Source organism: Anser brachyrhynchus (assembly GCF_964034855.1).
Source record: "Anser brachyrhynchus genome assembly, chromosome: 25".
NCBI lineage: Eukaryota > Metazoa > Chordata > Aves > Anseriformes > Anatidae > Anser > Anser brachyrhynchus.
Window position 1 is genome coordinate 5273261 of NC_137718.1, and position 18796 is coordinate 5292056.

The window sequence follows — 18796 nt, forward strand, 5'->3', positions numbered from 1 at the left end:
GAGAACGTGGGAATTGCAGCCGGGCGTCCCAAATGCACCGTGACACCGTGCAGGACACGGGGAGGGAGTTTCGCATGATTCTCCGTCAGATTATCCCAGCGAGGAGGCTGGCGTGGGAGAGGTGGCGATGCACGAGCCGCGTAGCGCATCCCTGCCGGCCCCACACGGCTGCTGGGAGCAGCATCCCCGGGTATTTGCAGCCCTGCCTGGCTTTTTCACCTTCCTCTGAGTCCAAAAACAAGGGTGGATGCCTCGCGATGGATTTTGGTGCCATCGCAGTGCTTCAAGGGCTTTTTTTCCCCGTCCGCTTTACGTTTTGTTTTTGCTTCGCGTCTGTCTTGTCTAAAATAGCAGCTCCATCTACGGAATAACCAAGGGGCCTTAAACTAGGCTGTTCAGGATGAGCGTCACATCTGGTATTTGCAAAACACAGCAAGCAATAAATAGCTACAGTGTCATAAAGCTCAGGCTCTGGAGAGCCAAGGGTGCCTGGTGAGGCTTTTATTGTATTTTTTTTTTATTTTTTAGTGTTTTCCTGGGGTGGAAGGAAGGTTATTGATTTAAAAAAAAAAAAAAAACAAACACAACAACAACAAAACACACGAAACCTCGCTTGCATTTGTGCACGTGAAGGTGGAAAGGAGTGATGGTGAGATGTGGGGAACTGAGGGCTGGCTCTGTCCTTTGCACCCCGAGCCCCGTCCCGCAGCCCCGTGAGCACTGATTTTACCCCAACAGTGATTCTTGGGTGACTTCTGTCCCTGGGTCCCATCTCGGGGGACTTTGCCCCCATCCTGCCACCTGCGGGAGCGCTGCCCCTCCAAAATGCCCAGCTGAGGTCCCTCCCGTGCGTTGACACCCAGCAATCAGCCTTTTCCCGAGCAGCTGTGAGCCCCGGAGGGAATCGGTTTCCTCTCTGCCCAGAGCCACAAATAGAGCTGCTTGCTGATCCTTCTTGTCAGCGGCTTCGTGAGTCTGCAATCTATCCATCATGGCTGAGTGATGGGTACCAGGCCACAACAGAGATGTGCAGCGCTCATGTCCCTATTATGACATTGTCGGTGTCACAGCAGAGCATGAGGGACTCGGTAAATGTCACTTAAGGTATTAGAAAATGACTGTGCCTCTGCTGAGCCATGGGTCCTGATCCAAACTGCTCTTTCCTCCCAGCAGCCCTGAACGCGGCGTCCTGTCTTCCAGTGCGGGCTCTCAGTTTTGTGTTTTTCAGTGCAAAATGGGGTTTTAAATGTGGAGACAGAGGCAGGCTGACAGCCGTGAGCCACAAAGCCCTCCAGCTATGACACAGCTGCCGGGTGAGCACAGCTTCTGCTCCATGCACAGCTTTGCTCTCCCCGTCCTCTCTCCTCCCCCTGCTCTGTTTGGTTCTTCTTGAGCACCTCGGCTTTGAAGGGAGCCTGCGCTAGCGAGAAGAGGGGAGCTGGGTCCTGGTTACCTGCTCCGTCAGGAGACATTTGGGCATCCAGCTCCTGGAGGCAGCTTCAGCTCCCGTCCCTTTCATGTGGTTGCTTTCTCCTGCCCAGACCCATTGATCTCAGGGTGAGGATGCTCACGCTGCCCCTACAGCTGGTTAAAGTAGGTGCTCCCAGGAGGATGCCTGATGCTAGCTGAGCTCTTCCAGCAGAAACTTTAATCCACGAAGACCTTGTACCTGTATGGAAGGACTTAGGAGGAAAGGCAGCAACCTCTGTAGCAGCCCGAATTGTTCCTCTCTCTGTGCCGTTCCTCTCTCCGTGTCTCGCTGCTCCCGTGGTCTTCTCCCTGCTTGTCTCGGCAGCGCACGCCCCAGCCGTGCCTCGTGGCTCCCCCAGAGCTGGCATCGTCCTGCTCGAAAGAGAGATCAGGACTGGGAATGGGGAGGAGGAAGAGGAACGATGGATGAGGCTCTGGCTGGCCAAGCGGGACATGCTCAGCATATTCCAAAATAATTCAACATCATCTACTCTCGGAGTTCCTTACGGGGAGAAAAAAAAAAAAAGGCAAAAAGCAGAAACCCCCTTGATGGGATGGTTAGAGCTTGAAGTTTCTTCTCCCCCGAGGGCAGCTGCCTGCCGTCCCCGGTTCTCTCTGAAAACCAAATCTCTGGTGTGGGGTCGGCGGCTCTGCCCCTCCTGCAGTGGAAGGTGGCCGCTTCCCTGCGGCCCCTCAGCGCGCCGAGGGGACGTAATCACCACCTAGAGCAGCTTGAAGGACATCAACACGGGAGCCGGGAGGACGATTTGTAGTGAATAATTTAGTGGATGAATTTAAAGCTTTTGTTCTCGTTGCAAATTACCTGTGAACTGTATGGGAAGGCTTTGATCGTACAAATTCATTTTACATCATCTCTATCTGCCAACATACCCACCTACCCGCTCAGCTGCTGTTTTAACCGAGCGCTCTGCCTATTTTCCCGTGCTTGTTGCTGGGTTTTGGGGACGGGCTTTGCCGTGAGGATGCTGTGAGCTTTCAGAGCCAGCGTGATAGCAGAAAGCTGCCTGCCCACAGAGGTTCCTGGAGAGCCCCAGGAGCTCGGTGGGACTGATATGGTGTTTGTTCCCCCATTCTTCTCCCTGTCCTGTAACGCTGTTTGACGATGTTGGGCTCTTGGTTGCATCTTCACCTCGCTGACCTTTTGTCCAAACAGGCTGTATGGAAATCCTGCTCCGAATTAGTCTCCCTTCGGAAGCAGACAAATTGGTGAATTCCTGCAGCGAAGAGCTGCGACGTGATGTTAAGAAGGGGAACTCGGCCCTCCCAGTGCTTCACTCTGGGTTTTAGGTGGAAGGGGCTGGTCTGCCTGGGTGGGGAGGCAGATGGGGACGAGCACTGGTGTTGGTTCAGCAGCTCCTGCCTTTCTCCTGGTGCCCATTTTCGGGAGGATGCCTCAAAATTGCCGTACCCGAGTGCTGGTGAAAGGTGATGGCTGAGGCTGCATTCCCACAAGACCTGAAGGAGGCTTCAGACCCCCACGGGGCTCTGGAGAAAGCGTGGGTGGGAGCAGGTCCTCCATGGCTGCTCATCCTCCCTCTCCTCATCCTCCCGCTCCTCATCCTCCCGCTCCTCATCCTCCCACTCCTCATCCTCCCACTCCTCCTCTGGATGCAGCAGGATGAGTCAGGGCCCCCGCGCGCAGCCTGCGGTGCTCCTGGTGCAGTCGAGACCACCTTTCTCACTCCTCCCTCCTTCCTCCGTCCTCCCTTTCTGGGCTGGTTTGGCACCAGCCGCCTCCCCTCGCCGGGTGCCAGCCTCCCCGCGGTGCTGGCGCGGGAGCCTCACTCCTCGGGGCCGCTGCCAGCGTGCTCGGCTCCGTTTCTCTTTGTCTAATTGACGCAGCACCGTGCTGCCAGCCCTGCCATCAGCTCCAGAGGCGTTTCCTCGCCCACTCCCAGCACTCTGGCCCCGTTCAGAGGCTGCTCCCCACGTCCCTGGGCTCGCTGAGCAGATCCGAAGCTCCCAGCCCTCCCCTTGCGCTCTCCCCTCGGCTGCAGCCGCGCAGCCTCGAGTTTGGGGCTAGGGGATTCAGCAGAGTGCAAGTGAAGGAGGCTGCAGCCTGCCCGAAGAGAGCCACGTGAAATGAAGTTTTATCTGGCTCCGAGATCGAATTATCCTTCTCGGCTTTCGGGGAGAGGACTCGCCGCAGCCCCGTGCGAGAGCTCGCCGCCTCCTCCTCTCGGTTTATATCCCCGGTCCCCTGGCAGACGCTGCAAATGCTCGCTCATCAGGGCTTGCTCTCCGTGCTAATGGCCCTCTATAAATAAGCCCCAGGAACAGTGATAGAGAACAATCATAAAAGGCAGGCGCATAAATTAAAGCCGATGTTATAATAAACTAGACAAGCCCTTCATCGAGGGTTTTATGTTTCTCCTTGAGTCGGCAGCTTTGCCAGGAGAAAATGATGCCTGCGGGCGTGTGCCCATTCCTCCCTCTTCCTTCTCTGTACCTGCTCGCGTGGCTGTGTGCATTCGGGTGGCAAAAATAGCGTCACCATCCCCCCCCCCCCCATTTTTTTTTTGTCGTTATGGGTAGAAAAGACTGCAGGAATTTCCCAGAACAACCTTGGAGAGGTGACAGGACTGCAGATTAACTGTCCAGGGTGGCTTTGGCCACTCTTTTCAGCTTTCGGGTAGCTATAAATGAAATTTAATGCCCCTTGATGGCTGCGATTGCTCAGAGCTCAGCCCAGCGCCTGCAGAGAAAGTCATCGCGTTCTCCTCGGCGGGCTGTGGGTCAAACCTGTGTGGCTGGAGGGAGATGCCTGCGTGTAAAACAGAATTATCTTGGTGTGGGTGCATGTGTAGTACCTCCGAAATGGTGGTCCCTCGCCCCAACGCCTCTCACCGGCTGGGCACGTGCCGGTGGCTGGCAAGCTGCCTTTCTGTGGGCATCCAGAGTGCTTTGCTAAGTAGATTGCACCCAAACTCCTGCCCTTGCTGATGGGTTCATCGCCTGCATCATATCCTGGAGCCCGAAGCCAGCAGGGGGGATGCATGGATCTGCCCACTCCTAAAATCGGACGTCCCCGCAGTGCAGCCATCCAGGAGGTGTTTCGGGTCTTGCTGCTGGTGCTGGTTTGTGCCTGGCCAGGAGCAGGATATATGCCGAGGGTATACGAGAGGTGCGATGGGGATGCTGCGGGCAGAATGAGGGCTGCCAGGAGTGCTTAGTAGGTCCTGCAATGTGGCACGGTGCTGTGGGGGGACTTCGTGCCCCATCCAGTCTGCTCCCAAACTCTGTTGGGACACCCTGAGCCAGGGTGCGGGCTCCAGCTCCAGACCCATCCCTGAGTCCTTACAATGAAATCCAGACAACGTCCCGAAGGCAACAGGTTGGAGGCAGGGAAGACACAGCTTCCTGGCGGCCCAGCAGGCTCTCATGGCCTGAACCTGCCACTCGTTGGTTTTGTAGGGCTGCGTTTGTCTCCACATTTTCATTGTTTAGGAAGAGAGGAGGAGCAGGGAGCAGGGATGTGCGCTGGGGAGATGTCACCCTGTGCCTCTCGCAGGAGGCTGTGGTACAACAAGGAGGAGAATACCAGTGTCCGTCTCCTACTTAAGAGGCTCAAAGCAATTCACAGCTCAGCTCGGGGATGAGCACACCCCCGGGCACACGCACAGCACCATGCAGCAGCATCGGTGCAGAGGGACAGCGCTGTGCAGTTACATGCAGCTGTGGGCAGCTCCGAAGCATCCTCCTGGTACCCGAGCGTCTCTTCCCTCTGTACGGATTTTGGGAGAGGCAGCACAGCCCGTGGCAGTGCAGGGAGGCAATGGCAGGGCGAATTATGTGCAAGGAGGTGTGGTGAGGGTGGAGGGAAGAGGGGGAAGGAAGGAGACGAGCGAGACAAATGGAGAGGGAGGGATGGGGGCAGGCGGGTAGGCTCCACTTTCTGCTCCCTGCTCCCCTGCGAGCTCCAGCCCGAGCTCCCCCTCGTGTTCAGCCTCACATATTTCTTGCGACCGACCTCTCCAAGTTATTTAATGCAGGGATTTTCAATCTTTCCTGCCTTGTTTGCACTGGAGGAGCTGCAGCCCCAGTGGGCATCAGGCAGCTGCCTGCAGGCTCGCTTATCCCTGCTCCACCCCAGCCCAGGCATCCTGCCTTCCCCCTGGCGAAGCTGGGGTGTCAGAGGTGTCTCTGGCCGTTCTGAATATCCAGGCCAGACCCACACACTCGCACAAGCTCCATTGTGAGCAAGAAATCCTTAATTTTGAGCATTCAAGGAGGGGTTGGTGCTGCAGAAACACCCCAGTGAATGTGGTGATGCTCAGGATGAGCTCCTCTGGGAGGTGGGCGCATGAGCCTGACATGTTGTGGTGCCGTGCTGTGCCGTGCCATGCCATGCTGTGCCATGCCATGCTGTGCTGTGCCATGCCGTGCCGTGCCGTGCCGTGCCGTGCCGTGCTGTGCCATGCCGTGCCGTGCCGTGCCATGCCATGCCATGCCGTGCCATGCCATGCCATGCCATGCCATGCTGTGCCATGCCATGCCGTGCCATGCCATGCCGTGCCGTGCCGTGCCGTGCCATGCCATGCCGTGTCATCCCTTCCTGCCTGCACCAAGCTGCACAGAGCCAGGGCTGTTGCAGCATCGGTTCCTTCCGGGGCTGCGTGGCCGCTCCCTGCTGCCGCCGCTCGTCAGCCCCTCGCTGGTCTCGCACGGGGTCGTTTTCTGCTCCATTTCCTCCCCCAGCCTTTGGATCCCCCCCTCCCTGAGCTCTCTGCTGTCGCCTTCTTAGTCATCCCGCCCGGGATAAAATATGACTGCAAGTGAGAAGCACTGAGATCGCAGCTCCCCTCGGGGACAGCTTGCCCACATCACCTGTCGGATCGAGAGCCTGCATGTCCTTGGAAAAATATGTATTTCAGGCCGCCGGGGTGCTAATTTGCAAGGCCCATTACTCAAACGAAACATTAAAATGGCCGTCCATAAACCAGAGCCTTTATTCGTGCCTCCCCCTCTGTCTGAACTCCCCTCGCCAGGTATAGGCTTCCTGTCAAGCCTAAGAGCCAAAAGCAAAGATTTATCGATAGGTACCTTGACTTCAGCTTGCATTTTAATTATGTCGCCGTCAGCCTGTGCCGAGAATAAACTCGATGGCTATTGTGTTATCCTCGCTTCATCTCTCTGGATAAATGCACTGGGAGAGACATGGTTTTATGGAGTCCCTACCAGGGACCTGCTTGCTTTCCCGTGCCGTTCCCTCCGTGTAAGCCCAAGCATCGCCTCGAGGCACCGGGGCCGAGCGGGTTTTTTTTGGGGGGACAGGAGGCAGAAAGCAGTGCCCGGCGGGGCACCGGAGCTGGAATTGCTTTTTGGAGGGCTCAATTTCACGCTGGGAGCGAAGCCGCGGCACGGCGATGAATCGAGAAGCCACGCTTGTCAGGGAGGAGATGCGATGAACTTGGGAGCTCGGTTGTTTATTTTCCGTATCTCTTTGCGCGAGCGTGTGGGTATGTATAAATATTATTCGCATGCGACAGACAACACTGGTGTCTTTCTTAATATGGGTGCAAAGTTTGACCTGGCACTCTCTGGTGGAAGCGATGCATATTTATTAGCGAGGCGATGGGTGGGAATTAATCCCTCGCTCGGCGTGTCAGACGCTATCTCAGCAAAACGGGGCTGTTATTAAAGCAAACAAAGGCGAAAGCAGCCTGGCCGTGACCGCCTCCCCGGCTCTGACTTTGTTACGGGCCAAAGAAGAGGCGCCCTCGGCGTGCAGCCAGCCCCGGGTCTGGCAGCCAGGTCCCGTAGGCTGGCCCTGCCTCAGTTTCCCCACTGGTAGCGATGCCGCCAGGCCTTCCCCATGGCCCAGCAGGGGAGGGTGGATGGCTCCGTTCATTAACACGCACAAATTGCTTTTGATATTCCTAGATGGGAGTGCTACGTGTTGCTATAACATTGCTGTACCTCGTTTGACTTCTTTTTCTATTGCAAGCCCCCTCTTGATCCCGTTACCTGCAGTAACAGTTATCTGGCTATATTTTATCATCTGAATATTTCAATTAAATTACTTTAAGGAAAAAAAAAAAAAAGCCTGCGCCGAAGTTGGAAATGATCACTGTATCACTCCAACTTTCCTCCATTCCCAGAAGGTTAATTGAAAGGCAGCCATCTTGGTGACGTTTAGACAAATGAGGATAATTATGTGTTCTCCAGCTCTTTGAGAGGTTAATTGCTTAGATGTACGAAGACTTGAAGAACAAAGAAGGAATAAATCAGAAGCAGGACTATGATCTGATAATGCAATTTGGTATATTCATGTACAACTCAAACAAATAAACCCCCCTAATTGCAGGAAGTCGTTGGGCTGCGGGGATGCCCCGCAGGGCGCCCAGGATCAGGCACCCGGAGCCGGGATGTTGGGCGAGGACACGTCCCTCGAGGGATGGAGAGGCCTCCTGGCGGTTGCCTTGCTCTGTCTTCTTCTTGCATTCTGGACATCTTCATCTCTTGGTGCTATGGGGTCTTCTCCACGGACACGGGGTGTGCTCTGGGCTCTGGAGAGCCCTGGTGGGGGAATGGGCTGGGGGATAGGACGGGAGGGCTCGAAGCTCTTCCAGCCATCCTCAGGTGCTCGCTCTTGGGGTGCTTTAAAGGAAATATTTGGGCTTTTCTGTGGGCGGCTGATCCATGTCAACCTGAGCACCTCGACCAGATGGGATTGGGCAGCATCAGGCTTTTGTAGGGCTCTCCAGCACCCCTGCTCCATGCTTATAAAGGATGCAAAGAGCACCCCCTAGGTCAGCCCGTAGCCCCCATGTTTGACCCCCGTGGGATAACCGAGCTCTTCACCGAAGCACATTTAATTGGCACTGCTGGTTTATTCGTTTGAGTCCTGTGTTAGCATCACAGTGTTCAGGAGCATTTATTTCCAGCAGATCCCCCTTATTGTTCTCCCGCTCTTTTGTGCTGACAAACCCGTAGGAAAAAATATTTTCCGTTCCCGAGCGTTGAGACGTTAGCACCGCTCCCGTGTACGTGTACAAATACCTCAAATATACAAATCCGGGTGTGTATCTCAAACATACGAAGACGACGGGATGTCGTCTGGCTCCTCGCTGCCTCTTGCTCGGAGCTGCCAACCCCGCTCTCCGAACCGGCGATGAGCGAGCGGGTGCAAAGCGGGCAGGTCAGCGGAGGCGCGGGCGCGCCAAGCCGAGAATTTCCTCTGGTGGGTTATTTTATTTTGCCTAATTGTTGGTGAAATTTCTGCAAATTGGCAATTATATTCCTGGGCTGATTGCTTACCCGGCTAATTTGCAGAGCTCTCATTTGGCAGGAGTGCTTCGTAGCGTTCGCCATGAAATATGGCCTCGTCCTCCATCGGCAGAATTTCTCTCTTTTTAGACATTATTTGTTCTGCCCGCGGGGCTTTCACACGTGAAACCTTCACACAGAGGGAAGTTATTTTTTTTTTCTCTATTTTCCCAGGTAACGGGTGTTCGGGCACTTGCGTTTCGGGGTGCTGCTTGGCAGTAGGTCCCTCCATGCGTCTGTCCATCTGTCCGGGGTGACCTGATGTGCGTGAAGCCACATCCAGGCTGCATTTTGCTGGGGCGGGCAGGGTGCAGCTCCACGCTCGAGAAGTTCAGGTTCTTATCGAAACCTCCAGGCTGTGCAAAACGCCAAGCCTTCCAGCCGGGCAAGGATCAAATGCTGTCTGATTTTTCAGCCGTGAGGGTCAGGGAAATGGTGCTTTCTTTTTCAACCCGGTGGGAGCTTTGGGGTGAAACGTCTTCATCTGGAACCTCTTCCTCCCCCCGCTCTGTCTCTGGGGAAGTTCGAATTGATTTCAAACGGAAAAATGCCTCCCCACACCTAACCTTTGAGGAGTCCTGAGCCTCAGTCTCCAAAGCACCGGCAAGTGGTTTTTCCGCCTATCTATCAGGCCCGTCTGAAATTGCAGTTTAATTCTCCGTATTTGCTCTTGTACTGTGTATTAAGATACAGCGAGTTTATCCAGCAGTCCAGCTGTTTTGAAGATAATTACTACAGAACTCAACCTGATGTAAAATAATCCTCCCGGGCAGGCAGCCAAGCGCCTGAGATTTATCCTCCAAAGACTGAAACCTCTCCATTACCCTTAAGAGTCGCACAGATAGGAGCGGGTGTCTCATGACAAATATATTTTTGTGGTAATTAACGGTGGGCTGCGAGAAGGGCTGGGGTGTCTCTCGGTGGTGTCCAACCTCAGGATACTTTTTCTTTGCGTTGATGGATGCGTGGAGCCTTCCGTGGGTGCCAGCCCGTGCTTGTGTTGAGGGCTCACGCCGTGCTTTGGTGGCAGCTGCTCGAAGGCAGCCCTCGCGCTGTCCTGGCCCGATTTTCCCTCTTTGCCATCCAGGGACAGCTGTCGGATCAGTTTGCTCAGGCTGCACGGCGGCTCCTTCCATCTCAGGTGTGCCCTGGCCCGCGTTTTAATCAGCTCGCCAACATCCTTTCTTCTCCTGCAACCGCGGGACACCGCCGGAGTCGTCAGAGCCGTGCCCGCGTTGTCCTGGGTTGAAAGCGGCGGCGCTGGGACCGTCACCAGCCCCACCAGGACGGCTGAGTCATAGCGGTCGGAGCCCGGCATCGCCACGCGTTAATTACCCGTACTTAACTGCATGGCTAACCGTGACAGCGAAACAGTTATTTCTGTCTCTGCCTGCCTGTGAAGGTGGTGGGAAAAAAAAAAAAATCAGAAAAGGGAGGAAAAAAAAAAAAAAGCGCTAGCAAAAAGAAAAAAGAAAACCCATCCCAAAACCCACACCGCACACGTCGAAGGCTCCAGGTTCTCGGCTGTTCGGGGCTGCGAACACCGTGAGCAATAAACTCTGCTTTTCTTCTCCTCCTTTTGATTGAAGAACACTAGAAATCAGGCAGGGAGCAGGTGCTGCATTGTGTTAGATTAGCACTGATTGAATTCTTACACAGGCGCTGATTGAGGCGCGCGCGCCGCCAGCGCAGGGCTCGGTAAACACCGGCGTGCCGTGAGCCTGGGGGGGGGCTGCAGGATCGGTCCCTTCGTCGAGTCCCTCGGGGCTGCCAAGAGCCTTGGCAGGACTCTCCTGGCATCTTTTCCTCTCTGTTGGGCTACGGAGGACGAGAGTGGGATGAGAGGAGAGCTGGGTTCCCTGGTGAGATGCCACCTCCCTCCCTGCATGGTCCTGGGGTGCTCCCGCTGATGCTTTCCAGGAGAAGCAGCGATGCCCTATGGTAAATGCTGACCGAGGCTGGAGGTCTCTTTGGAGAGGATGGGAGGATGCTCAGCTCATCTCTGCCTTCCTCGAACCTCAGTGTCTGTGAGGCCGTTCTCACCTTTGTCCTGGGCCTGATTTTGGGGAGAGATTGCAGTTATTTAGGTGCCTCTCTGGGCAAGAGAAGGCGCCGCGCTGGGCTGCTTGCAAAGCCCACACCACCAGGGCAGGGCAGCCCAGCTGGGGCTCCCTCCAGAAGCATTTTTCCTGGGCTGGCTGCCCGGCTCGCTGCCTTCATTTTCATCTCCATTCGGGAGATCAGGTGTGGCTGCACGCATTGACTTATTCCGATGTTAGCATTTAAGTGCCATCTGCTCTATAAACATCCCCATTGATTTGCTCTATCAAAAGGCCTCCCGCTTTATTTCTTTTGCCGCCGCCTCATATTTTCTTATGAAGATTTCTATTAAGCTAATAACGGCTGTCGGCCCCCGGGGGCTAAGGCTGACTCTTTCTGATCCTCCCCGCTGCGATGGGTGTGCGGACACAACTGGACCGAGCAGCACAGCGGGGTGAGGAGTGAGGGGAATTCGGGGTTGTGGTTAGAGACTGGTTGTTTGCAGCCCCGCTCTGGTCCTGATGGCAGAGACCATTGCTGTTATCCTCAGACCGGTGCTGCGTTTCAGAGCAGACTGAAACAGTCTGGAAACACAGGAAGGGTTTTAGCAATCTGGGAGCAATCTGGGACGCACTGGGATGCACTGGGAAGGAGGTTGATGAGAGCAGCCAGATGCAAGTTTCCTCTGGCTTGGGTGTCACAACATCACGGACCCACGTGCTGGCTGGTGGCCCCAAAAGGCACGTTTGTCCCATGCAAACACAGGCAGGCAGAGCTGGGGGCCGTACACACGGCGGGTGCATGGATATCGCCTCCTGCTGTAGCCCTGGGAAGCTGCCACGGGGCACGTTTGCTCAGGAACGATGCCTGGGAGCACAGCGCCTGCACCTCTGGGTGGTTTCCCACTGCCGTGGCGGTGTATGGATATATGGTGGCACAGATGTACGGAGAAATGTATCCTATAAACACGGATTGGCAGAGATATCACCAGAAACAGGTGGAGAAGAGAGAGACGAGTGCTTCTTATTTTCATACGTGTTCCAAACAAGAAATTAACTGAGGCACAGAGCATCTCAGGGAATAGCTCGGGACCAGAAGTGGCCCCAGGAGTCAGAAATCTGTCTGGTTGTCTTGGCATCCAGTCCACTTTTTTGCTAAGGAGGGAAGATGTCCAAGCACAAACAAGTGTGCAGAAGGAGATGGGACTTGGTAGAACTCAGGATCAACACCGGAGGTTGAGAAACCTGCGTTCTGGGTGTTCGTAGGGGAGGTTTGGTGTCAGCGCTGCCTCCAGGCTGCGTGCAGGGCAGGAACGTGGTGGGTCCCTGCAAGAAGGGGCCCTGATCCGGAGCTCCCTGGACTTGGTACAAACATTTCTGCAGGCTGCTGGGGGGGTTCTGAATCACGGATGTGTTTTCTCATCAGAAACTCACGTTTCGAAGCAGTTGTGGAATCAAACAGGAGCTGGAAGGAAGCGTGCCCGGCGCCCGGCCCCGTCTCGCTGATGTTGTCGGGAGGCATTGCTGTGTCTGTCCCTGCAAGCTGAGCATAAAAGAAACGAGAAGTGAAAGAAGGGCTTTAGGAATGAGAAGGAAAGCCTAACTCGCCTTAAAAGAGCTGACTGCGCTTGCTGGATTTGCTCGATTCGGAGCATTAATTCAGAAAATCCAGTGAAGGGCTTTGGGGAGAAGATGCGGGCACCTCGCTCCTCTCTGCTTGTCCCTTCCCCGTGCCAGCAGGATTAGTTTGGGAGCTGTCAGCAGCACAGCTTGGCCCGCGTTGGTGTTGGCATCATTACCAGTGAGCCTATTGGAGGCAAAAGAGTTAAAAAAAAAAAAAGAGTTAAAAAAATGGAGTGTGGGAATGCCAAAATCTTGGACATAATCTGCCTACAGCCCTTCAGACCTGGGGGAGGAAAGGGACTGGAAACTGGTTTGAAATGGTAGAGACGTGAGGTTTGTGCTCCAGCCACGGGGAGACAGCTTTATTTTGCTGTGTTTGAGGACTGCTTTAAATCGTCCAATTCAGGCTGGTGTAGAAAAGCAACATTTGAAAGGCATCAACGCCAAGCAGAGCTGTGTATCATTGAGCAATTAGAGCGAGCTGAGCAGCAGCGGAGCTGTTGCCTGAGGACTGGGCGCAGACCCCCCCCCAAATCGATGTCTGCTGGAGCTTGGCATCAACCCCAACCTCTGCAGCCCCCCAGGTATCCGAAAGGCTGCACGAAGCCCCAAGGTATGAGCGTGCCGCAGAGAATCGGTGCTGTTTTGTGCGGTTTCACCCCCTCGGGGCCTCGCGGCGAGAGTTAAGTCTTGACTTGTGATGCCTCGCAAAGACAGCTCCCGCCTTCTTCATCATCTTGTTATTATTCTAATGTCTGGGAGCTGCAGTCATGGACCAAAACACCATTAAACTCTCTGAAATGGAGTAACAAGACAGCCCCGGCCCTCGCAGCCTTATTATCTTTGCAGATGGATATTTTATATTTAGCAACCTCTAATGTATCAATTTGGGCTTTGATTTTTCACGGGGAGCAGCTTCTATATCTGGTGCTGGAGAACGGGCAGGCAAAAACGGTGCCGCGGGGGAACCGGCGGAGAGAAAACCTCCCCGGCCAGCCCCGCCGCACGGCATCCCAGCGGGGATGGAGAGGAGGGTCCCGAGGGATGCTGGAGGACAGGGGGGGTCTGCTGAGGGGGGAGGATTTGTGGTGGTCCTCAGCTCGCCTGAGAGCGCCTGGGGAATGCCAGCGGCGCAGTAGCGGTGGGCCAGGCAATTAATTAAACTCGCAGAAATTGAGAGCTGGCGGTGCAGGGCTTTGCGGGGGGCGTTGGGCTGGCTGGTGCGCGGAGCAGAGGGAGTAGGAAGGGAGGCTGTGGAAAAATATAGTAGAAAAAATGGAAGTTTAGGCTGGCCGTGGGGATGCGGCTGGGACGTGCGCTGGTATTGCTATGGAAATCGCTGTTGCTGCGTCCTTGCCAGAAGAGGAGCTGTGCCTTGGAGATTCCTGCGTTGGGCAGGATTGTGTTGGCCCTGAAAGAGGAGTTTTGGTCTAGTTGGAAGGAGCAGGGTTTCTCCTAGCAGGAAAGACAGGGCCACACAACCCGAGTCTGGGACCCCGGAAGGGGTCTGCGCATCCCAAACGGGGTGGGCAGAAGGAAAACCACGGATGGCCCAGGCTGGAAGAAGGGTGCCAGCAGAAGGGACTGGGAAATAAGACGAAGCGCCTCCCGCCTCTGCCTTGGGAATAAATACCAGGATGACAGTGACGGAAGCCCAGCCGCCGCGGTCCTGCCCTCGGGGAGTTATTGTGCGAGACCCGCCGTCACACACCGCAGATGCCATTGTACCCGCGGCTAATTTGACGCTTTACATTGTTGGGAGAGGATTAGAGGAGCTGCGTGTTTTGATGGCCTGTTTCTAATTTGCATATTTAACGAAGCGGGAGCTCAGCCAGGTTCTGTTCTTTTGTGTTTACTTCTGAGGAGCTGTGTTTATTTCCGATGATTACAAATAAATCTCCTCTGCCTTTGCTCCAGCCGCCTGGAATAAAAGGCATTCAGAGCCCGTTAGCTCTGTAGCTGGAGCGGTACTGGAAAAAGAAGGAAAAATCCCAGCAGGATTCCCCTGCAAACATAACCAACAATTGCTTCTCAAAGCCAGAGGTGCCTGGGAGCTTGCTCTGCCCCTCGGACAGGTGCTTTTGGCTGGAAGCCTCCCGTGCCAAAGCACCATGCCACCACTGCCGGGGGGCTTCGACACCCACACAGGGGCTGCGAACCTTTGAGAGCCTTCCTGACCCCTCCGTGTCTGGGTGTCACAATAATACGGGCACCCCGCGTCCCTGCACTGGGTGCCAAAGCCTCCTGCACCCCGGTGTGAAACCGGGGCAAGCTCAGCCCGCGGACCCCCAGGCTGTGCTCCTGTCCCCAGGACAGGGTCCTCTGCGCTGGTGTGGCTCTGAGTCACTTCTCCCTTGCTCCCGATCTGGGTCAGATATTTTAGCTTCTGAAAACTGGGTCAGCTGGCGAGTTTGCGACTGGTTTTGGCATCTCCATTTGTCATTTTGAAGACACACGCTGCCTACAGGAGTGAAAAATGGTTTGGGGCTGAAGGACTGTAAAAGTATTTAAAAGTATGGATTTGTTTGTTTGCATAAGGAAGCGGGAGGGTTGCGGGTCGATCCGGAGCTGAGCATCTCCCCCGAGGCTCTGGCTCTTCCCGTAGCCACGCTCTGCAGGTGCAAAAAGATTTTTCTGGGCTGCTTGGGGTGCACAGCACCATTATGTGTGTCCCGAGCATCCCATCCCTTCAGGAAACTAGTACCAAAAAGCCTCGTGCTGTCCCTGGTGCGTTATTTCCCTCCCCGCAGCGCAGGGGTGAGGGCAGCCCTGGCTCCACTCCGCACAGCTGCAGGCTTGGTCCTGGTGCTTGGCCAAGCCGCTGCCGCAGGTAAAACCTGAGACCTGGAAAGAGAAAGGCTGGGAACGAAGACAGCGGGTGTTATTTCACGTCCCGTGCATGGGGAAAGTGCTGTCGGTGTCATTAATGAGGCTGGGCAGGCGCCTGCCGTGGGAGCAACGCGGGGGTCCCTGCTAATAGGTGCGGGAGGAGGGGGGCGGTCACACAGTGCCGCCAAACACAAAGGCCAAGCTCGCGGAGTTATTTGTATTGTTGACACTAAGTGAAATAATTCCTCAGAAAACTTCAGAATTAGCATTTATGGATGAGGAATGGGTGCAATTAGAGGGGAAGCAGCGGAGCGCCGGTGCCCCCAGCTCCCTCCTTCATGCATCTTCCCACGCTGCCGCGTTTGGGTTCATCGCCCCTGTCTCTCATGGGGTGCTGGCGTCGGTACGGCCTCTCCCGTCCCTCTGCGGAGCGGGGGGATAAATACGGGGCCGGGGAGATGTCACCTGCCAGAGGCCACGATTGTCAGGGGGAGCACGGGGAGGAACGGAGCTCGGGCAAAGCACAGTATCCAGGTCTCGCCCCTTGCTCCTCACCAAGCTGGTCTGGTGCACAGCGGACACAGTGGGAGGCAGCTGAAATGCTGCAGGCTCCGAGAGGTCTCTGCTCGGAGGAGACGATGGTCTGAGTGGGGTGGACGTGGAGCAGACGGGGTGGGGTGCACTGCGTGAAGACGGGCTGCAAAGGGGAGCTGGGACGGGGCAGGTCCGGCGTGGTGAGGGTTTGGGCTGATGCTTGCGTCTCTATCCCGAGCTATTTCCCCTGCCTCTCTGATGTGGTTTTTTTTCCAGGTGAACCAAGGAGACAGGAAGGGGTTATTTCCCTCCTGCCTGACACATCCTTTATTTTCTTTTGTCCCTTCCGGACTCGTAACGGAGCGATTCTTCTGGAGATGGATATGGTGCCTCCAGGAGACTGTTAATGTGGGTTTGTCTTTGTTCTTAATTAGATCCCTTCAAGGGAAAACCTCCTGGCCTGCTTTATTATCCAGCTTTGTCAGAGCTTGTCTGCTTTATCTAAACACTTTGAAGAAGTCTCTTTACCTGTTTGCTTACCGGAGACATTATCATAATCCTGGTCAATTGGAAATGGGTAGCAAAGACGGCTCAGCAGACGAGGGAGTGCTGGCGGCTTAGCAGCTAATGGATATCGCTTTCGGAGCCTGGGAAAGAAGTTGGCAGGGCGCTCCTCGTGTCGGGGTATTTATCGGTGTGTGCCTCTGAAGTGCTGATTTCCAGGGCCCGGGAAATCTTGGGGTGGGAAGGAGAGGTTGTGTGAGAAGGGAATGGCAGGCTCTTGGTGCCAGCCGATAGACTACATTTTTTTCTGCTGGCTCTGATGGGTCGCCAAGAGGGCATGGAGAGCTCGATGAGGGTAGGTTTTTTTTGGGTCCAACCCCATCTGCAGTTGCAGAGCAGAAAGGATCTGCTGCTAAATGAGCTACCGAGCAGCAGCGACTGAAGAGCGGGCTAGAGGAACGGGGAGAAGGGGCTTTTGTCTCATTGCTCTCAGCGTGACTCTGCTCAGAGGTGTTCCCAAGCCCGTCGCCGCGCTGAGCATCCCCGGCAGCGCACAAAAGGCACCCCGCGTGCTTCCTCCCGTCTCTGTAGGTGCTGCTGTATCTGCGGCGTGCTCTCGTGCCCCAGCCCTTGTAGAAATGCGTGCCTCGGTAATTTCTGATGAAATCTGGATGACTTTCCCTGAGCTCTCTTTTCTTTGGAGAGCAAGCCCAGCCCGTTCCGTGGTAGCCCTGTGTGCATCGCAGGTGCCAAATGTCATACTCCAAAGCAGAGAGGCTCGGTGGGGGTGGTCCCTGCCTTCACTGAAGCATGAGGGCTTCCCTCTCCTGTTTACTATGAGTTTTTTTTTTTAAGAGCAATCCCATTCGTCATGTGTTATAGGCAAGGGAGGGGGATGCCATCCTCACTCTTCCCCATGGAGGACATCTGCCCGTGTTATGGGACTCACCGTGGCCCCATGCAGGTGTGGCTTCCAGCCTGAAATGCCAGAATTTGCTGCAAAACGAGCAGCCCCTGCTGCCAGGGGGCATGTACCAGCCCCAAACACCCTCAGAAAGCGTGCGATGAAGCCGGGCAGTGGTGTTTGAACGTTCCCAGAGACGGCACGAGCGCGTCTTCCCTGTCACTTCAAACCCTAGTCCTTGTACTTCACCCCTAATGAGGGGACCCGGGAGTACCTCGGAGGGCTTTAGTCTGGATATTTATACGAGCGCAGACATGCAAGTTGTCTGTTTTACATATTACTGCCCTGATTTTTCAGTGCACGCAATGAATAATTTACAGAAACCGTGTGTAAGTATCTCTTTATTATTCATTATAATGAAGTGAGACAGCAGTAATAGTCCACTAGACTGAAATCCCCTAGGGCTGAACTTAACTAGGCTGCGCTTAGCTCTCCCCCAGTTAATTTGAGTGGAGGGAGGGCTCCGTTTCCCAAAAAGGACGGTGCCGTGCGCTTGGCACGAGGCCACCTCGCCGAGCAAGAACGGGCTCGGCTCCATGCAGCTCGCCCAGAACACTGGCCCCAAAATGTGAATTTCTGCCACGGGGATGGCACGAGGGTGCTCGGATGTCCAGGCAGGCTCCAGGAGGGCTTGCTGTGGCATGGCATGGCCTCAGGACCTTTGGGCTTTCCAGGAATCCACGTGCAGTGTGGCTTGTGTGGATGTACGGCTCCCACAAGGGGAAAATGCCTTCTTTGCAGGAGGATGTATGGCTTGTGCCTCCGAACCGAGCGTCCAGGAGGACCCCGAAACACGCCGAGTGCCTCCCCTCCGCTCTGCCCGATTAATAATCTGCGTCGAGCTGATTAATAATCTGCACGGGGCTGATGCTTGGCAGCCCGGCATGGGAGGCATATACCACCCCGAACCTCTGCGTGAGATGGGGACGGGGACGGGGGCAGCCCCCCTGCCTGCCTCCGAATTTACAGACGTGCAGAGAGGGACCTGCGGGAGCTGTTTGGCTCACTTCAGGTGCCTTTCCCTAAGATCTCGGCTGCACAAAGCTGCAGCCGCCAGCACGAGCTTGTGCCTAGGGTTGTTTTTCTGGCTTGCTCTCACACCAAGAGAAAGCTCTTCGACTGCGGTCCTTGGGTGGGAAAAGCAAAGCTCCCAAGAAATGTTCAGCTCTTAATTTAGCCAAATGCACGGTGGTTTGGCTGCGGGTACTGCGGAGGCAGCGAAGGCCAGAAGTAAATAGATCGAGAAAATCTATCAAATGGAATGAAAAAGCCATGTTCTTCGGGAACATTTTAATTCCACTTCCCCCCCCCCCCCCCCCCCTCTGTTCTTTGCCAAGCGTAAGTCAGCACCGCGGACTGGAGCTCCCCAGCCTTCACGCGTCTTGTGGCGGGAGCAGGGAGGGAGGGAGCCAGGCAGGAAATAAATAATTGAAATGACTGTGTTGTGTTTTCAAGGCACTTGTAGGATTTACAGCTGCTTATCCAAATGTTCCCTTCTCTTCCTGCGTGCTGGCTCGCCGTCTCTGGCTGTTTCGCTCCTTCC

General features: G+C 55.2%; 1 protein-coding gene across 5 annotated transcripts in view; it reads left to right on the plus strand.

Annotated features, from left to right (window-relative positions):
- The window catches only part of OPCML (opioid binding protein/cell adhesion molecule like), a 332104-nt gene that overhangs the window by 291054 nt on the left and 22254 nt on the right, over positions 1-18796 (plus strand). The window lies entirely within an intron of this gene.